Below are 21256 nucleotides of genomic sequence, written 5' to 3'. Positions count from 1 at the left end.
ATTTGCTGTTTGTTTTCATGCTCCCTGAAGTCATTTCTGGGTCCTGGCTCTGTGTTTTTGGTTTCTTTAATCTCTCCTCATAAATCAGTCCCTCCGTTCCCTTCATCGTTTTATTGCCTTTCTCTGAACTCTCTCCAATTTGTCTACATATTTCTAGTGCTGGGTGTCTAAACATAATTTACTGGACGAAAAGCCATATTTGGAAGGACCTCATCAATTTATCTCTTGCCCTGAATCTTTTCAAGGGGTCTTGGGTATAGTTCTAAATACCACTGACCTGTTGACTCCATTAATTAATAATAAATATCCCCTAGAACAACCTGATAATGTTGTCATGAGATTGCATGGCCAAAAACTCCCTTAAAGAAGAGACTGTTGTTGGTTTTTTGTTTTGTTTTGTTTTTTCATATCCTCTGGTACACAGTAATTAACCAGTTTGGAGGGACCCACCTCACACCTTGGTACATTTTTTAATGAGTGGTGTTAGAGAAAGATTTCAGGGTATTTTTCACAGGTAACCACAAGCTGATGGAGGAAGGCTATTTCTAAATTGGCTGTTTAGATGGGACACACTTCCCTAGAGAAACTGTGCTGTTTGTGGTTAAGTTTAGCACCTAGTTCACAAAATATACTTAACAAAGTTTTAAAAATGTTCACAAATCCCATTGTGGCCAAGAGTAGGGTGAAAGAGGAATTCTTACATACAGGTAATAACTGTGCAAGTTGGCACAACCTTTTGCAGGGTAATTTGGCAACATGTATCCAAAAGTTTTACAAGTACATGCCCTTTGACCAATGGGTAACCAGTGAGGTTACTTCTAGGAAGTTATCCTAAAAAAAAAAAAAAAATTGAAAAGGGGACAAAGATGTATGTACAAAATGTTTATCCAAGTATTATTTAGAGCAGTAGGAAAATATTGACAATATCCTAAAAGATTTTTTAAAGAGTAATTGGGTAAATAGAATGAAAATAGGCTACGAAGATAAATATACAAGGATATTTAGCATAGTATTATTTATAGTAGTATGAAAAACTGGAAATAACCTAAAATTTCAACATACGGTGATTGGTTAAACAAGTGGGTCTAGCTCCATATTTATTCAAACAGAACAATGCCTATGGCGGCTAGACATGGTGGCTCATGCCTATAATCCCAACACTTTGGGAAGCCAAGGTGGGTGGATCACTTGAGATCAGGAGTTCAAGACCTGCCTGGCCAACATGGTGAAACCTCATCTCTACTAAAAAAAATACAAAAATTAGTCAGGCGTGGTGATGATGTTTCTTTCTCCACAGGTCACCTAGGAAAGCAAGGGCAAACTTGTGTACACCTGCAGTCCCAGCTACTCGGGAGTCTAAGGAAGGAGAATCACTTGAACTTGAGAGGTGGAGGTTGCAGTGAGCAGTAAGCTGAGATTGCACCGCTGCACTCCAGCCCGGGCGACAGAGCGAGACTCCGTCTCAAAAAAAAAAAAAAAAAGAAAAGAAGAGAAAATAAAGAAGGGAGGGAGGGAGAGAGGAAGGAAGGAAGGAAAAGATGCCTATGGCATATTGAGTTAAAAGAGCATCTGACGAAGAAGGAGTTACAATGTGATTCCATTTTTATTTAGAAAAATCTCTATCTCAGGCTGGGCACGGTGGCTGATAACTGTAATCCCAGCACTTTGGGAGGCCAAGGCGGGCAGATCATGAGGTCAAGAGATCGAGATCATCCTAGTCAACATGGTGAAACCCCACCTCTACTAAAAATACAAAAATTAGCTGGGCGTGGTGGCACATGCCTGTAGTCCCAGCTATTCGGGAGGCTAAGGCAGGAGAATTGCTTGAACCCGGGAGGCAGAGGTTGCAGTGAGGAGAGATCATGCCACTGCACTCCAGCCTGGTGAAAGAGCAAGACACCGTCAAAAAAAGAAAAAAGAAAGAAAAAAAAGAAGAAAAAAAAAAGAATAATCTCTACCTCTAAGTTTATAAATATAAATAAATATATATACACACATATATGAGACAGAGAGATCTGGAGATAAATATCCCGAAATATTCATAATGGTTGTCTCTAAGTGATAGGCTGAAGGTGTTCCACTTTATTGTCTAATCCCAATCCAGTGAGCCTGGTTACTTATAAAATTAGCAAAACCTATAAACCTTCTTTTTACTTTTTGAAGATTGAAATAAAAACCAAATCAAGGGCCAGACATGGTGGCTCACACCTATGATCCCAGCCCTTAAGGAGACTGAAGTGGACGGATTGCTTGAGCCAGGAGTTCCAGGTTGCAATGAGCTATGACCACGCCATTGCACTCTAGCCTGGGCGAGACTCTGTCTCAAAAAACAACAACAACAAACAAAAGAAAACCAAAAACAAAAACAAAAAACTAGTCAGAATATACTGGACTTGTACTATATGCAAAAGATAAATAAGGGTCACTTTCCTGCCTTGGGTAAATATGCAGCTGTATGCAGTGCTGTGAGAACACGCCCAAGCTGAGGAAGGAACCATGATAGGGCCTGGGAAGATTGTGCAAGGCTTTGGAAAGGAGGTCATGTTTCATTCAGACCTTGAAGGATGAGCAAAGTAGGAAGGGGCATTCTAATTCCACCACACTACCTCTTGAGTATCAAATTTACTTCTTTTAAAAAGAAGAAAAAAACTTCCTTCCCAGCATATTGTTGGTCTATCCCTCTAGTATGAATATAGTTACAATAATTATCTCTGTAACACACAAGTATTTAATGGTTGTGTTTGTATGATCAATGAAACAGTTAATCAATGTATGTGACCAGCATTAAGCTGATTTTGCTAACAACCTATTAAAATGGAGAAAATCAAAGATCAAAATAAATAGTTAATGGAAAATCAATTCCAACTGGACTCCCAGTAAGGAAATGTCCTGCTTAACTAAACATGTGGCCAGCACTGAGCTAGGCACGGAAATATTCTTATAAAAGTCCCCAGCCCCAGCCCTCTTCCACATCCACACCCTCATATGTGTCCAGCCTTCATCATCGTCCGCACAGGGCTGCTGCTTGTTAACTGAGTGTTGATATGTTCTCTTAAACGACATTGTGAAATATTGACTCACATCTGATGTTTCCACTCACTTTCTAGATTCTTGGCTCTAAGACAGAATAGTCAATTGAATTCCAGATGCCAGGATGCACATATCATCAAACGGAGGAATGATCCTCTGTTGAAAGATGATGTTTCTTTCTCCACAGGTGACCTAGGAAAGCAAGGGCATGCTTGTGTGTGGACACTCACTCATACCATGTGTGCTCGGGTTGTGTGCCCAGGCTACCAAAAGCCCTTTGCATACTAAGTTATTGGTTTATCCACAGAGCGTTTTGCTGACTTCTCTCCAAAAAAAAAAAATAATAATAATAACCAGCTCCTTAACCTTATTAAACCAAACACTTAAATTCTGAAGCAGCCCAGGAGAATAAGAAGAAGGAAACCACTAGAACCCACATTGCTGCACTCTCCTCAGAAGGTAGACTCACGATTTGATATGCTGGTTAAAACACACACACACACACTCTGACACATACAACGGAGGTGGCCAAAAAAAATCAAGACATGCTAGAAGATAATTATCTTGAATTAAGGGAGGACCAATGTCTACAGATACAAAGAGCTCAAGAAGTACCAGGAAAGCACAACAATGTAAATGACTTAACATCACAGGACTGTGCACTTAAAAAGGGTTAAAATGGGCCTGGTGCAGTGACTCACACCTGTAATCCCAACACTTTGGGAGGCTGAGGCAAGAGGATTGCTTGAGCTCAGGAGTTTGAGACCAGCCTGGGCAACATAGTGAGACCTCAACTCTACAAAAATAAAAAAATTAGCCAGGCATAGTGGCACGTGACTGTAGTTCCAGCTACTTGAGGGGCTGAAGCAAGAGGATCGTTTGGGCCCAGGAGTTCAAGGTTGCAGTGAGCTACGATCACACCACTGCACCCCAGCCCGGGTTGACGGAGCTAGAACCTGTCTCAAAAAAAAAAAAAAAAAAAGCCCTTGGCAAGATGCACTAGTAAGACTCTCTCCACTTTATCCTCTACCCTACCACCAGAGATGGAGAAAAGAGTTCTTCTAAGGTATAAGGCCAACTCTTAATGCCACATAATACCACAGGATATGTGCAGAAGTTATCCCCACCCCAATCCTGGTCCTTTTTCATCCTAAAGCCTCATCTCTCCCCTGAACTTTGCCTTGTCCTTTAACTCCACCTATCTCTCATTACTTTCTTTAGATGAGCCCAAGGATGATGCTGATTTGTAGGTAACAGGGAGAGGGGTGAGTTTGAGGGATGGAGTGGGCTGAAGAAAATAGGGCAGTGACATTCCAGAAGTCTCTAGAAGAGGGATAGGAATCCAGGTGGGGATCTAGTTGAAACTGAGGAACTTGTATTATGTATTTAATTGGGATAACATTGGGGTGGGTTGATGGAGATTAGGGAACTTATGATAAAGTTGCCTAACAAGCACATTTTTTTTTTTTTACTTTGAATATTTATTTGAAATGGTGTGGGTTAGTGTTGATGAAATTGTGGAAAGTTTTATTTTTATCAGGCTGGTTCAGCCCATGTTAGCTTCCTGTTGACTCCTAGGTCTCTCATCACTCAGTTCAGGCACTATGTTATTTATTTAGTTAGTTAGCTAGTTAGTTAGTTATTTTGAGACAGAGTCTCACTCTGTCTCCCAGGCTGGAGTGCAGCGGCATGATCTCGGCTCACTGCAGCCTCCAGGCACTACTTTCTCTTGAGGTTTTTCCCTGACTCCAAGTCTCAATCACATGCCCCATCTTCCGGACTCTCATAACTCCTCAGGTATACCTTGACCTAAGAACTTATTATGCTCCACTCTTGCTTTCCTTGTCTACCCTGACACTAGACTGCAGCTCCTTCAGGACAAGGAATGTCTTTCATTCTGCATCCTGAGCACCAAGCACTGTGTCTGGTAAGTGACAAGTGCCCAATTGTTATTTTTAAACAAATAATACGGTGAATGAGCAAAGAATTCATACTACAGGTAATTCATCTCAAAAACATGAGTGGTTACAGAGGGATAATTAGTCTGCTATTCCACACCTCCAGAAACCCTGATGATTAAGCCAGAAGAAACAGACTTTTTACATAGTAAGTTACAGCAAACCCGTATGTGAATCAGCCATTGAATGAATTAATGAAGTGACCAGTTAATCTAAAACAAGGCTCAGGCAAAATGTGAGACAAAACAAAGCAAAATACATGACTTTAATTCCCTACAGTTGAAGGCACATACCAGGCAGGAACATCATAGTCTTGAAATCTAAGAAAGATCAGGCCGGGATTTGCCAGTCCCAGTTGAATAATAGTGGTTCCAAGAACAGATTGTTAAGATATGCTAGAAGATAATTATCTTGAATTAAGGGAGGACCAATGTCTACAGATACAAAGAGCTCAAGAAGTACCAGGAAAGCACAACAATGCAAATGACTTAACATCACAGGACTGTGCACTTAAAAATGGTTAAAATGGGCCTGGTGCCCATTCAGAGAGGCATCTGACGTTCCTCTCCATGGACCCCAGAATATCATTTTCTTTCTCATGTTTACTCCAGGGCAGCAACAGAGCCAGTTATTTTTTGTCACTTGTTACCCCATTGAATTCTAATGTACACCACTTCCTAAAGGAAATTAGTCTTGAACAATGAGCAGGAGTTAACCAAACACAGAAAAGTAGATAGGGTGTTATAGAAGGGTAAACAAGTTAAGCACAGGTTTGGAGGTCTGACTCTGCATGGTGAGTACATGGAACCATGGATGTGGAGAAATCCAACATCCACTGCAAGGCACAGAAAAGCTGGACACAAGCCTGGAAAACACAGGGAAAACTAAGTCTGAGATAATATTGTATGCCACACAAGGGAGCCTGAATTTTATCTTGATTAGGATGGGAAGCTATACACAGTTTTTAGATGGGGAATGATAGACTCAGATTTGCATTTAGAAAGATCACTCTGGAAATAGAGAAGGGAGTGAAAGGCAGCAAGCTGGAGTCAGATAAGTGACTGCTGCAATCGTCCAGACAAAGAGGGTCCTGAAACTTACCTGCACCCTTGGAGCCACATAAAATAAGAATAAGCCTACCCCTAGAAGTCAGAGACAGCAGGGAATCTTGTACTGAGTTATTGCGAAGAATTCATATGCCAGCTCCAGTCCTTTATTTGGACAGAAAAGAATAGAATATAAAGAACAGTGTGTCTTAGAACCGTCTGGTACAATTGGCCCCAGTCATCAGACCTGCCTCTGACTCATGAAGCTGTCACCCAAAAACATAATTAATTTCTAGACCTTTTTCTCATTCTACACCTGTGTCCAGAATCATTTCAACCTGGATCTGCCTTGTCCTTGATTCAAAGGCCCTTGATGTGGTCTGACAGTCAGCACTCTAAACTCATGCCCAACTCTCTGATACTTACCTCTGGCCAGCCACTGCCCCATTTCTTTGTTTTCCTTTGCAGCAAAACCTATCCCAAAACTTTTACGTACTAGTTGTCTGCAATCTCCCTTTCCTTCCATTCTATCTTAAATCCACCCAACACATACACTGAAACTGTTTTTCTCAAGATCATAAATGACATGCATGGTGACAAATACAACGAATAATTCTCAGTTATCATCCAATTTGACTTAGTAGCAATTTTTTTTTTTTTTTTTTTTTTTTTTTTTTTGGAGACCTCATCTCACTAGGTGCCCAGGCTGGCCTTGAACTCTGGGGCTCAAGCGATCCTCCTGCCTCAGCCTCGCCAGTAGCTGGAACTACAGGCAACTGACACCATGCCCCTAATCAGCAGCATTCGACACACCTACTTGTTGATAAACCTTCTTTGCTTGCCTTCCAGGATCTACAACTTTTAGTTTCCTCCTATTTGCCTGATTACTCTTCTGTATCCTTTGCTGGTTCCTCCTCTTCCTCTCTACCTCTTAAATATTGCAGTGTCCCAGGCTTTGTCCTTGGTCTTTTCCATCTATACAAGGGTTTCTCAACTTTGACACTACTGACTTTTTGGCCAGATAATTCTTTGTTGTTGGGGGCTGTCCTAGGCATTACAGGATAGATACATATTGTAGCATCCCTGCTCTCTGTCCAGTAGGTCCCAGTAGCAACGACTCCCCACAACCAAAAATGTTTCTAGACATTTTCAAATATCCCCAGGGGAAGCACCTCTGGTTGAGAACCAATGCTCTAGGTCTATAGGAAATTCTCTTTACTATAAGTGTCTAAGACCTTAGTGATCTCTTCCAGTCTGAGGTTTTAAATACTATCTATAAGGCAATGATTCTCAATTTTACATATCCAGTCCAGACCTCTCATTTGAACTTCAAATGGACTAAAATGTTCAAATTCCCATTCAAACATTTTGCTTCAATATCTAGTGGACATCCCAAACTCACTATGCAATCTTCCCCATCTCAGTTGAAGGTAACACCACCACTCTTCTAGTTGCTCAAACTAAAAGTCTTGGAATCATCCTTGACTTCTCTTTCTTTCACATCCTGCATCCTGCCAAGAAATCCTATTAACTCTACCTTGAAAACACATCCAGAATCTGACCACTTCTTACCACTACTACTACCCTGATCCAAGTTGTCGTGATCTCACACCTGGGTTATTGCAGCAGCCTCCTAACGGGTCTCTCTTGATGTATCTTCGTGCTTCCACTGTCTGCTCTCTGCAAAGCAGCCAGAATGAGCCTTTTAAAATATGCCAGATAATTCCACTTCTTGCTCAAAACCCTCTGTCTCCTTATCTTGTTCAGAGAAAACTCAAACTCCACACAAGTCTCTGCGAGTCCCTTGTCACTTTTCTGACCTAATAAACTGCGATGCTTAGTTATCATCAACTGAGACGAAAAAGTTGAGGGGTGGGGCAGGTTTGGAAGGAAGATCAGGAGTTCATATTTGAATGTTCTTACGTCTGGAACTCAGAGGGAGTTCTGGACTGAAGGCACACATTTGGGACTTGTTGGCATAAAGATGGTATTTAAAGACATGAACCTGGAACAGGTGAGCAAGGGAGTAGACACAGATAAAGAGGGGCTAGGGCTGAGCCCCGAAGCACCTCAGTATTAAATGGATGGGAAGAAAAGGAGAAACCAGTGATAAAAACTTCAGCTGAATTAAATGTAATGGAGTTTAACTGAGCAATGAATGATTCGTGAACTAGGCAGCCTTCTGAGCCAGAATAGGCTCTGAGATTTCAGCGCAACCATGTGGGGAAGAAGATTTATGGACAGAAAAAGGAAAGTGACGTATAGATAACGGAAGTGAGGTACAAAAACAGCTGGATTGGTTACGGCTCAGCATTTCCTTATTTGAACATGGTTTGAACAGTTGGCTACATTTGATTGGCCAAGACTCGGTGATTGGCACAAGTGTAGGTAGGATATGGGTCTGTTTACACCTCCGCGTGTTACAGTTCACAAGGTACAGAGAAACTTTAGGCCAAACTTAAAATATGTAAGGAGGCAGCTTTAGGCTAAATTTGATACAATACCAGCAAAGGAGATTGAAAAGCAGGAATCAGTGATGTAGAAGGAAAACCAAGTGTGTGTCATATCCTATAAGCTGAGTAAAAAACAGTCTCTATGAACAAAATCTGAGTCAAAAGTTTCCCTCAAATTCTAGATTCCTCTTAGAGACTTTTCCAGGAAATGTATAATCAAACTATTTGCATTCCAAATGCAGCCTGCAATGTAAATATCTTTCATCGCTGCACCATATTGCCCATTAATTTATCACATACAGTTCTTGTGGTTCAGATTCCCATCTTCATTTAATATCTGTTTTCCTACTTATGATGGTCACGACTTAATTAAATAAACTGGAAGCTTAGGTATAATATGAATAGGGCATATATATGTAGAAATATCAAACTGACACAGATGACTAATATCTGAAATATAGCAATTAAATTGCCAATGATATTAATCTCATCATTTACCAAAATGAGTAGCTCAGGACCAAAATTTGGGGGAGCTATTTCTAACTCTAAATTTCATCACAACAAACCCTTTTAAACACATAATGGCTAATATTTAATAATCTAGTATTTTGTCAGACAATATATTAATTATTCAGTTAATTTCAAGGGTTTTGCCCAACACTTACTGGGTTCTTGGAACCACTTGACTTGGTTATTTCTTCCAGTGATATAGATTAGTATTTAGCTGGCCAGTGTGACATTCATGGGTTGTTGTAGCAAGGCATAAACAAAACCAGACTTGGAACCAGTCAATGTCTTTGTAAGAAAAGAGATGTGTGATATAGTTCTAGCTCACAACAGATAAGTGGTTTCTCAGAAACATTTCGCTGGAGGATTGCTTGACCCTGGGAGGTGGAGATTGCAGTGAGCCAGGTTGGCACCACTATACTGCAGCCTGGATGTCAAAGTGAGACCCTGTCTCCAAAAATAAAAGTAAAAATAAGCAGTACACAATGGGAAAAAAATTGCTTGACACTGATCCTGAGGAAAAAAAAAAAGACTTGAGAATTTAAATCTACCTCAACCACAAATGGACCAGTATTGTTATAGTGTATAAAAAGTTAACATAATCTTACTCGATGGAAGCTTCCAGATCGAGTGCAGTAATGGTCCCTATACCTGCATGAATTGGACCTCACCTGGAATGTTATGTCTCATTCCAAGAAAGACACAGTAAGAACACTGACAATCCCAACTGTCTTCAGCAGATGCTCTGGATTGCTTAGCACAGGGCCTTGGCCCTAAAGCTGTTCAATAAATAAGGACTGAATTATCCCGAATCAATCCTTCATCCTTTCTTCTTATCTCCTGAATTGATGAGGAGTCTGGGAATCATGAGAAATGACTAAGGGAAGTTGAAGGGAGGCAGATTTCGGCTTAATATAGAATATGCTTTCTAACAGTGCTGCCCCACAAGAAAATGAAATGCCCAACCAAGTAGGGATCTTAGTACAGAGAATATTCCAGCAGGTGAGCACTCCTGTACCAAGGATATTACCAAAGGATTGCTTGCAATAAGTGGGAGACTGAAGCAGCTGACCTCGAAGAGCTCTTTCAGTTCTGAGGTCCCTGAAACAGATGTCAGAGTCTATAGAGAGGATCTCCATAGCCAGCTCAGGACACTGTAGAGCTGGCCCTCCTCCCTCCTCAATGTGAGCCCCTACTCTATATGCTGAGGAATTCCTCAGAAGGTGACTTTACTGACCTGAGGAATTCTTCAGCATATAGAGTAGGGGCTCACACTGGGAAGGGGTGCTGGGCTTCAGCAGCAGCTTTACCCTTTGTGCAGCCAGGGATAGCCACCTGGTGGGGCTTGTTATGACAGAGTGACCTGCACTGGACACAAAGTAGTGTGTATACCCTAAATCAGACAGAACATTTCTTTTCCCTCACTTACAATAAGTCATTCTACTTACTTTAAAAGGAAGCTGGGCCAGGTGAGGTGGCTCACACCTGTGATCCCGGCATTTTGGGAGGCCAAGGTGGGCAGATCACTTGAGGTCACGAGTTCGAGGCCAGACTGGCCAACACAGTGAAACCCTGTCTCTACTAAAAATCCAAAATTTATCTGGGCGTGGTGGCACTCGCCTGTAATCCCAGCTACTTGGGAGGCTGAGGCAGGAGAATTGCTTGAACCCGGGAGGCAGAGGTTGCAGTGAGCCGAGATCACGCCACTGCACTCCAGCCTGGGTGACAGAGCAAGACTCCATCTCAAAAAATAAAATAAAATAAAGAGAAGCCGTTTTCAAAGTCATTCTTCAAGAAATAATGATCCTTGACTGAGAACTCTGTACCTGGGTGCCCCTTATTCAAATGCCATGTCTATATACTTTTTAAACTTTGCTAGATTTGAGCACAGGTGAAGGAGGTAACAATGGGACCCATTCTGCCCTTCCTCACACAAGCTCTCAGTTAAGAGTAAAATGTCCAGCGTAAATTGCTAGAGCCAAAGCAGCTGGAAAAGATTTCCATGAAGCAATAGTGGCATCTAGTGGTCAGATGAAATAATCACATGCCTGCTCACTTCAAGTGAGGGGGAAGAAAACAACAAAACCCCAAGCCTTTTTACTCTCCCTTTACTATCCAACCATACCTGACAGGGAACTGGTTGAAAAATCAGAAGAGCCAGAACAGAGAATCAATCAAATGATACATGCAGAGTTCACTAAAGACTTTAACCTAAAACACACATCTAACTATGCGTTTATTCACCAATCATGCGATGCAGGGCCAGGGTCTCTTTCCTGAATGCAGATTCACCAAGTTGCTGCTAGTCTCTGTTGCATAAATCAAACCATTGTACATCATTACAGTGTCCAGCATTTACTTACAATATGGTGAGAACCTTAAGACACTTGTGAAACAAAATTGCCTCCACTGATTTTTAGGATTTTTTTTTTTTCTTACAGTTGTCTCTCTCACCTTTTATTCAATGACGCTTTTTTGGTAACTCCGTTTTATCGAGGCTTTCCAAAGCTTTTATCTTAGATTTTACAGTAACTGCAGATCTTTCTCTTTGTACTCATATTTCACCTGCTTATTAACTATCTGATCACATACAAATCCTCCAAACATAAACTGGAACAAATGAAATGGAAGGAAGATGGTTATTTAAGATAAGGCTTACCTATGTTCATTTTTTTCCTAAGCCAGGGGGCAGGAGTATTTTTTTAAGATCCGATTTAAATTTCCAACGCCCACCGCATTTATTTCATTTCACCTGTCTTTCACTTTTCTGCAGCGCAATTTCCCCCTACCTCCTTCACTTACAGCCCAAACTCCCATCTCCTGTTCAACTGGAGTAGACATTCCTTCACTCTCTCCCACCTCTACCTGCTGTACTTCCCCACGCCAGCTTCTCAACATTTCTGTTTCTTCAGCCTTCCTTCTTATCTCAAAGAAGAGGAAGCTCCCAAGTGTGCATTTGCCATTTGGTGTTTGCTTTTCCTTCACCCATCTATCTTTCCCTGCAGGACTTTAAACTCTGTGAGGGAAAGAATGTGACTTTTCTGGTCTGTGAAGCTCCAGAGTGCTGTCCTGGCCTGAGAACGTTGCTCTTAGTGTCAATAAAATGAGGCCATGGCTCACTGGAGAACTGGGATGACACCGAGTTGAGTAGTTAGTCATGCCTTTGGGAGACCTTGGGGAGCACAGGTCGTCTACCAGGAGAAGCCAGTAAGGTCGTGTCCAACTCCAGCTCAGAGTTTTGTGAACTCAGTTGTAACTATGATTTTTCAGTTCCCAAACACCTTGTTAGTTCTCCCCTCACGTGGCAAAACACAGTGTGTTAACCAAGGAAGCCAAGGAGCAAACCCATGGTGTCTCTTACCCTGACAGTCCACCCATCCCTTGACACTATCCCAGACTTTTGACCCGAAAACGTAGCCTAACACCTTTAAAGAACCAAGGCTAATGAAGTTTGCATACTGTTAGGGAAGTCAAGTGCCTTTCATTGGGCCATCAAGTGCTATTGGCAAGAAAGATAAGACAATAGGAGAGCCAATGTAAAGCAATTAGTTAAGATAATAGAAGAAATGGAAAGGCATTATGCTAATTTTTGCAAATGTATGACCAATTAAGGCTAATCTGCCTTGGGGCAATAATGGCTGATCCCTGCATTGGACAGAAAGGAATATTTGGAAGTTTTTCTGCTGGCCTAGTCAAATTCAATTCTGTGTGAATATTAGTCCTTGTGAGTAATAACAGACCTCTTTAGCATCCACTAATTCATATTCTTTAACACACCATCATTCTCCCCTCAGATTAGAAGCACACTTTTTTTTCTCTTTAGGCTAAAACACACCATTGTTCTGAGGTCCTTTTCGGCTTATCTAGCGTGAACCCAGGAGGCAGAGCTTGCAGTGAGCTGAGATCCGGCCACTGCACTCCAGCCTGGGTGACAGAGCGAGACTCCGTCTCAAAAAAAAAAAAAAAAAAAAAAAAAAGAGTGAAAAACAATGCCAAGCGACCTTTGCCTCTTTCATACACCGTGCCCATTAGCTGTACCCCTGTTAATGGGTCTTGGCTTTCATTTCCTGCAAAACTATGACTTTTTAATAATCATGGCCTTTTTGTTCCCAAAAAGCAGCTTAAAAGAGGAGGGACACCAGTGTGGGTCTCTGTATTTTAGGATCTAGTTGCCCATGTGGTGTCCACATACCATGAGAGGCCAGCAGTTGTCCAGTCCAACCCCGACTCTGAGAGGGAAAGATCTTCTGAGTGCCTGTAGTACAATATCCTCTCCCGTTGCCTTCCAGACCACAATCTTCCATTACATCGCAGTAGTACAGCGGGTTAAGGGGTGGGGGGACAGGCTTTTAGAGGGACCACCACCAAGTGGTTAAGAATAAGGGAGCTGGCCGGGCACAGTGGCTCACGCCTGTAATCCCAGCACTTTGGGAAACCGAGGCGGGCGGATTACGAGGTCAGGAGATCGAGACCATCCTGGCTAACACGGTGAAACCCCGCCTCTACTAAAGAATACAAAAAATTAGCCGGGCGTGGCGGCGGGCGCCTGTAGTCCCAGCTACTGGGGAGGCTGAGACAGGAGAATGGCGTAAACCCCGGAGGTGGAGGTTGCAGTGAGCCGAGATCGCGCCACTGCACTCCAGCCTGGGCGGCGGAGCAAGACTCTGTCTCAAAAGAAAAAAAAAAAAAAAAAAAAAAAAAAGAATAAGGGAGCTACAGCCGCACTCCCAGGTTCAATTCCATCCTCTGCCACTCTCTGGCTCTATGACCTTGAGAAAGTAACATCCTCTCCACGCTCCAGTTTCCTCATCTACTGCAGAAGAAGGAACACTAAAGCCAGGCATGGTGGCATGCGCCTGTATTCCCAGCATTTTGGGAGGCCGAGGCAGGCCTAGGAGTTCAAGATTACGTTGAGCTATGTTTGAGTTATGAGCTATGATTGTGCCACTGCACTTCAGCCTGGGTAACAAAGTGAGACCCTGTCTCTTAAAAATAAAAGAAGAAACACTGGTACTTACTCTGAGGGGAGGTTACAAGAATTAAAGGAGGCAATCCATGTAAGGCTCTTAGCACAGTGCCTGTCAAACAGGAAGCACTCAATAAATATTAATTGTTATTTTGTGTTTATCTTCCTTCACTATCCCATAGACCCATAATTCTCAAAATTTGTGGTCTCTGAACCTCTTTAGACAAACTTTAAATTTCACATAAGCTCTTAAAAATTATGAGGACCCTAAAGAGCTTATACATGATATCTTTTATTTAGTGTATTATAAGTCAAGTCAAAATATTTTAATTATTTTAAAAATACAATAGATACTTTATCATAAATAAGATTCTATGAAAAATAACCACATTTTCCAAAACAAAAATATTTGGCAAAAGAGCAGCATTGATTTACATTTTTGCAAATCTCTTTCATATCTGGTTTAATAGAAGACAGCTGGGTTCTCCTATCTGCTCCTGCATTCAATCTGTTGTGATATCACACATTATGCAGCCTCTGAAAACCTCCTTGTATATTTTTGAGAAAATGTGAGTGAAAAAGGCAAATCACGCCCTGGTGTTGCTGTGAAAATAGTATGACCTCTCGGACTTTGTGAAAGAACCCCGGAGCAGTGTCCAGATTTTCTGGTGTCAATATATCAGCACGGCAGAGTCTCAAGTTCCAAGTCAGCTCATTGTTAGAGGTGGGAGAATTTTACCAGACTACAAAGCCAACAGAATTGGACATGAAAACAACTGCTGGTGCAACTGTGACTATGCCCTGATTAAATGAGACAGGAAAACCCTTAATCTCAGCCTCGCCATATAACCTCCGGTTCAGAAACTCAGGCCTGAGCCATGCAGAAGGCCAGACCCCTGTTGTTCTGCCGTTTGGAATGAAGCTTGTTTGTGAATAAAATATTGGAATCCATCCATTTCTCTGGATTGATGATAGCAACTTTTTTTTGTTATTGCTTTTTTGTTTGTTTGCTTTTTTATTTGTTTTAGAAGAGAGTCAATTCAAAAAAATAAAATCTTTCCTTGATGTAATTCCTTTTTCAAAAATTATCTTTTTAAATTCTGGAAATCCAATGTTTATGACTTAAGCCTTGTTATTTTTATACTGTTAAAGGTTTGGGGTTTAAGACTTTGTTTTGTGTTTTTGGCAAACCTTTAAACAAATATTGTTGCTGAATAAGAACCTCTTCAAATGTTTTACTTATTCTTTACTGACTTTTCAAGATACACACGGTAGTGACATCACAGCCACCATATCTAGCAGTGACACTTTAAATCATTTACCAGGCAAACTTAAGCAGTGGTTCATTCTCTGCACCTGTTGGGGATGGACAGTCCCTCCTGGAGGGGATCCAGAGATTACCTCTAAAATAATTTCAAAAGAAGGTGGAACTGGGGCTCTCTGGGGCTGACTACTTTCTGAGGGAGAGGCATCAGGTACAAAGCTGTTTTTCTGTCCTCAAAACTCTACAACACAGGCTAGTCTTCCCCTCCCCCAACTATTTCTAGAAATTTGAAACGTTATTGTATCAGTCAAGTCTAAATTGCTGGCACCAAAACCCAAATTGAAGAGAAGCTTTTGGAGAGCAAGGGGTGGAGTATCCTCATTTATTGGAAACATTTTGCGCCGGGCATTGTGGCTCACGCCTGTAATCCCAGCACTTTGGGAGGCCGAGGCAGGTGGATCACCTGAGGTCGGGAGTTCAAGACCAGCCTGACCAACATGGAGAAACCCCGTCTCTACTAAAAATACAAAATTAGCCGGGGTGGTGGCGCATGCCTGTAATCCCAGCTACTCGGGAGGCTGAGGCAGGAGAATCGCTTGAACCCGGGAGGCAGAGGTTGCGCTGAGCCGAGATCGCGCCATTGCACTCCAGCCTGGGCAAAAAGAGCGAAACTCCGTCTCAAAAAAAAAAAAGAAAGAAAGAAAGAAAGAAACACTTTGCAATCATTCCACTCAGGAGTGCTGTGAAAATATAAGCATAAATAAAAACAATATATAAAACAACATAAACAATACAAATAACATCATGTATGGATTTTTGGCTGTGAAAATTGTAATAGCAACTTAATAATATGAAAAGCATGCTAAGTAAAAATGGTCCTACTCTTAGCTGAAGCACATTCTCATCTCTAGGTCTGTCTCCGTCTCTCTCTCTCTAAATTATCTATACTATTTCTATACCTATACCCATATCTCTCTACGTATGTAGCTCAGGAACTTTGTACTTGCTGTTTCCTCTTTCTGGAACATTCTTTCCCCCAAATACATGGATGAGGCCCTCTGACACTATAGCAGTCCCTAACAGCTGCTGTGGGCTCCCTGGCCAACTTTCTGTGATTCTCATATCAGTGCGACTCCTACACCAATGATATACTCCATGCACATGGTGGGGGGTTAAGGGGTTGGGGGCATACGGCAACTTGCCAATGTCAGAACATTATTTTAAGTCACTTAATTACACCAAGCTACAGATTTTCATCAGTGAAAAAGAGAGTGGTCCAGACTGGTAGTTTTTAAAATCTGTTCCCCAGAACCCCAAGATCTCCCCCAAAGCAACTTCAAGGGTAATGTTGGCAACGAGAGAGGAAACCAGTGCGCAGAGCTCTGGCCTCTCTGCCCCCACCTTAATGAGGGTAGTGGTTCAGTGGTACTCCAAAAGTCCAGATATTCACCCTAAAACATACAGGAATTTAGTAGGTGATTATAAAGGTGGCATTTTCAATAAATAGGGGAAAGATTAATAAATGGTGCTGGGACCACTAGGTAACTATTTGGGGAAAAAAATGATAAGATGGAATCTTAGTTCCCAACTTACACAAAAGTAAATTCCAAATGAGTCAGATTTAAACATGAAAAATGAAACCATAAAACTAGTAGAAGGAAAAAATTAAAGAACTTTAAAATAACCACAAAGAAGTAGAGAGAGCCTTCCAAATATCACACAAAACCCAGAAGCTGTAATAGAAAAGATAAATATAATAAAAAGATAAAAAAATATATAACCAAATAAAAATGACCTTAAATCTATATACATGGCAATAAATCAGCATGAACAAAGTCAAAAGATAATTGACAAAATGAGAAAAATATTGTGACTCAGATTACAGACAAGGATATTTTTCTTAACGCGTAAAAAACTCACAAATAAGTAAGAAAAAGGCTGGGCGCGGCGATTCACACCTGTAATCCCAGCACTTTGGGAGGCCGAGGCAGGCAGATCACAAGGTCAGGAGATCGAGACCATCCTGGCTAACACGGTGAAACCCCATCTCCACTAAAAAAAAAATACAAAAATTAGCCGGGCATGGTGGCGGGCGCCTATAGTCCCAGCTACTCGGGAGGCTGAGGCAGGAGAATGGCATGAACCTGGGAGACGGAGCTTGCAGTGAGCCGAGATCGTGCCACTGCACTTCAGCCTGGGCGACAGAGTGAGACTCCGTCTCAAAAAAAAAAAAAAATCAGTAAGAAAAAAAGAGCACAGAGGGGGGAGGGGGGAGGGATTGCATTGGGAGTTATACCTGATGTAAATGACGAGTTGATGGGTGCAGCACACCAACATGGCACAAGTATACATATGTAACAAACCTGCACGTTATGCACATGTACCCTAGAACTTAAAGTATAATTAAAAAAAAAAAAAGAAAAGAAAAAAAGAGCAAAAATGAGCAAAGGCTATGAACAAAGGACATATAAATAACTTTTAAATATATGTCAACCTTATGCATATTTTTCAAATATACATTAAGTACTCACCCAATCAGAAAAGATCAAAAAGTTTGATAAGATACTGAGTGATGTGGGGGGTAGGAGGAATTAAGCACTTTCATACATTGCTGATGGCAGTAGAAACTTATGAAACATCTGTGGAGAGCAATTTGGCAACATGTATCAAAATTTTCAATGAGCAATGTTGACAAGTAATTCCATATCTTAGAATGTATTCCTTAGCTAACTTGCTCATTTGTAGTATTACATCATATGTACAAGGATATGCATATTCCATAGATATGAAATTGGAAGCAAACAAAAGGAATCTAATAATAGATTAGAGAATAAATGTATTGTGCACAGACCTGAAATGGAAATCTATGCAGCAGTAAAAAAGAACAAGGTGGCTCTACTTGCACTGTTCTGGAACGATCTCCATGGTACATAGTGAAAAAGCAAAGTTCAGAAGGTTATTGTGCTACTGCTTACAAAAGTGTGTGTGTGAAAATGTGCTTGGATATGCATAAAACATCTCTGAAAGGATACAAAAGAAAGGAGTAACAATAGTTTCCTGTGGGTAGAGGCTTTGGGTGGACAGGGTCAACGAGTAGAGGGAGACCTAGTTTTCCTATGTGCTTTTGTACATGTTAAATTTTCACCATGTGCAAATATTATCTAATTAAAATAAAAGTCTAAACAATAATTTTATAATGTTCGGCTTCTTTAAAACCTTTGAAAATCATTGAGCTACATGATGCCTAGGATTGCCACTGAGTAATGTTTATTATTGTGATAGAAGCACTTTTTAATGTATAGAAATTCTGCTCCATAGCTGTACATGCAACAAAAATCTTTATGCTTTTCACCATCTGTTAAATTCCGTTGCATAGACATTTGTGGAGTTCATCACATAAGTTATATGTAGCTCAACCTTCCCCAGACCTTAGCAACCTCTTGGTTCACACAGGGTTCCTGTAGCAACAATGACTCAACACTGTTCTCACAGACATATTTTGAAACAGGACCTATACAGTCCTCCCATCCCCTTAACTGGGCAAGGTTTTCTTGAAATCTTCACGGGGCACCTCTCATGTGTTCCTAAACAAATGTGCTCCCAGCAGGTCCTCCCACGGCTCTGCTGAACACTGCAGGTCCCTTGAGACCCACTTTCTCACCCAGCCCTGCTGCTTCCCCGCAGATGCCATTAGGGATGCGCTAGAGCCCCTCCTCTGTGAGAAAGCTGCCGGTCACCTGGGGGAGGTGGAGTGAATGCCACACTCTGTTTCCATTGTGTTCTGTCAGACAAATCCCACAAATATGCTGCTTGGACTCCCAAATTTTATGGAACTTGGTGACACAGCTCTTCACGTTTTGCTCACAGTCACTCTGTCCTCAACAGGACTCCTCCAGGAATGCAGATGGAGTCGGAATGGTAGACAAAACTGGTGAAAGACAGTTTTACTCAAAATCATCTCTCCTTCTGTGACAAGAATATAAGACCAAAGAAGAACTCAAAGGGCTTGAAGAAAGAACCATCTTCAGAAAACAAGAACCATGTTCCTTGACTCTGTCACCTCTCTACACCTCTCTACACCATCTGTTATTATGATGGGAAGATGGAGCCAAAACTGAGAGAGCAGTTTAGGAGAGGTTTGAGTCACTGGAAAGCAAAAATAATCCTGACTACTGCACTGATATAGCCACCATTTTGCCCTTATCATCTGTAATCTTCACAACACCTCTGTTCCAATTAATTTTCAACATGAGTGGTAGAAAATCTGACCAAACTGGTTAAAGCTCAAAATTGGAATGTTAGCTGATATAGTAAATAGAATGAGACAAATTGGCTTCAGGCATGGCCTGATCCAGAGCTCACAAGCCCTGAAAGCAGCCTAGTTTCTCTGTTCCTCAGCTCTGCTTGCTCAGTGTTAACTCTTCTCCCACAAGCTCTCCCCTCATGGTTACAAGATGGCTGCCAGCAACAATTCCTGGGCTTTTTCCTTCCAGGTTAAATTCTGTTGCATATCCATTTATGGAGTTTATCACATAAGCTATTGTAACCCGATTTTCCCCAAACCTTAGCAACTTAGGACCAAATCCAGTAGAAACGAGTGAGTCTGCTTCCCTGAGAGTTCAAAACAAGAGCCCAGGAATTGAGTTTCTTTGCCTGTGGCTCATCCATGGGTCAGACACCATGGCGAGGAGGAGGAAGAGTCCTGAGTGTCTGAGCTCAGGCCCTATGCTCCCTCCAGGGCCATCACTGTCACCGGAAGTACTTGGGCAGAGGTGGAGGAGGGCTGGCTCCCCAAGCAAAAGTAGGGCAGTGTTGCCAAAGCATAGTAAATTCTAGGCAGCGAAGATGGCAGTTGTCCACAATGAACCCTATGAGATTGAAATTATTCTCATTGTACAGATGTGGAAATTGAAGGTCTCAGATGTTAAGACTCTTGCCCCAAATCATACAATGGTATAGACTGGATTTTACCCCATTAATGTGTGCGATGAGACAAAAAGGATAGGTAGGTATCTGCCAGGCAGACTGGAGCAAGGAAGGTGCTCAAAGCGAGGATTTATGAATACACAGCAGTATGAGGGCATTAGGGGAGTGGGGGGCCTTCAGGGAACTTGGAGTTACGGGCAAAGTTATAAGACAGTGTAGCAAAGGAAGAGCTCAGGCTCTGGTGTCAGATGGATCCAGAAGTCATTTACCAGTTCAATAGGTTGCAGTGAGCAGGTTGCAGTGAGCTGAGACTGTGCTACTGCACTCCAGCCCGGGCGACAGAGCAAGACTCTGTCTCAAAAACAAAAAAAAAAATAATTACTAACAGAGGTTTGTTTTTTGCTTTGTTTCACATTTTAATATAGATTCCTGAACTCTCCAGGGATAGGGAGATTCCTAGGTTGAGGTATCAGGAAATTTCCTCCCAGAAAACTGTTGGTCATATAGGGGAATTCATCCACCTCCTTCCAAGTGGCCAAGGATGTAACTGCTCACTTTGCCTTCATCATCTGTAATATAGTGCCAGTAAGCTTCACAGAGCTCTTGAGAGGAATGAGTGAGATAGCACAAAGGAGCTGGTATAGTGCTGAGCTCAAGGAGCTCCACAGATGGTCGATGTTATGGTACTGGTGAGGATAGGTCGCACGAGGTAATGAATGGGGAAGGTGTGGGAAAATAAGACGGAAAATTAACCATGGGTCAAATCACGCTAAGATAAGGATTTTAGCTTTTACCCTCCACAAAATGAAGAAGGATTTTGACCAGAGGGATGGCCCAATTAGTTTTTCATTTTAGAAAGATCATTCTGGCAGCAGTGTATAGCCGAGTAGCAGAGAGGTGGGGTGGGCAGGGGGAGGGTCCAAAATGGATGGCAGTGAGACCAGTTAGGAGACCATTTTAATACAGTCATGTGCCACATCATGTTTCAGTCAACGATGGACCTCATATGCTATGGTGGTCCTGAGTGATTGGAATACGGTATTTTTACTGTGCCTTTTCTAATATGTTTAGATAGACAATTACCATTGTGTTACAACTGAATGCAG

The 21256-nt window shown here is 41.7% G+C and overlaps 1 long non-coding RNA gene across 1 annotated transcript in view; it reads right to left on the bottom strand.

The window, feature by feature from the left end:
- The window catches only part of LOC107000933 (uncharacterized), a 108577-nt gene extending 89524 nt beyond the window's left edge, over positions 1-19053 (bottom strand). The window contains exons 1-2 of the long non-coding RNA XR_001448095.3: positions 18962-19053; positions 3101-3222 (exon numbers count right to left, since the gene is read on the bottom strand). This is a non-coding gene — a long non-coding RNA (uncharacterized LOC107000933). The remainder of the gene's footprint in view (positions 1-3100; positions 3223-18961) is intronic.
- Between the last annotated feature and the right edge of the window lie 2203 nt (positions 19054-21256).

Source organism: Macaca mulatta, chromosome 11, assembly GCF_049350105.2.
Source record: "Macaca mulatta isolate MMU2019108-1 chromosome 11, T2T-MMU8v2.0, whole genome shotgun sequence".
NCBI lineage: Eukaryota > Metazoa > Chordata > Mammalia > Primates > Cercopithecidae > Macaca > Macaca mulatta.
This window is presented reverse-complemented; position numbering and strand designations above follow the sequence as displayed.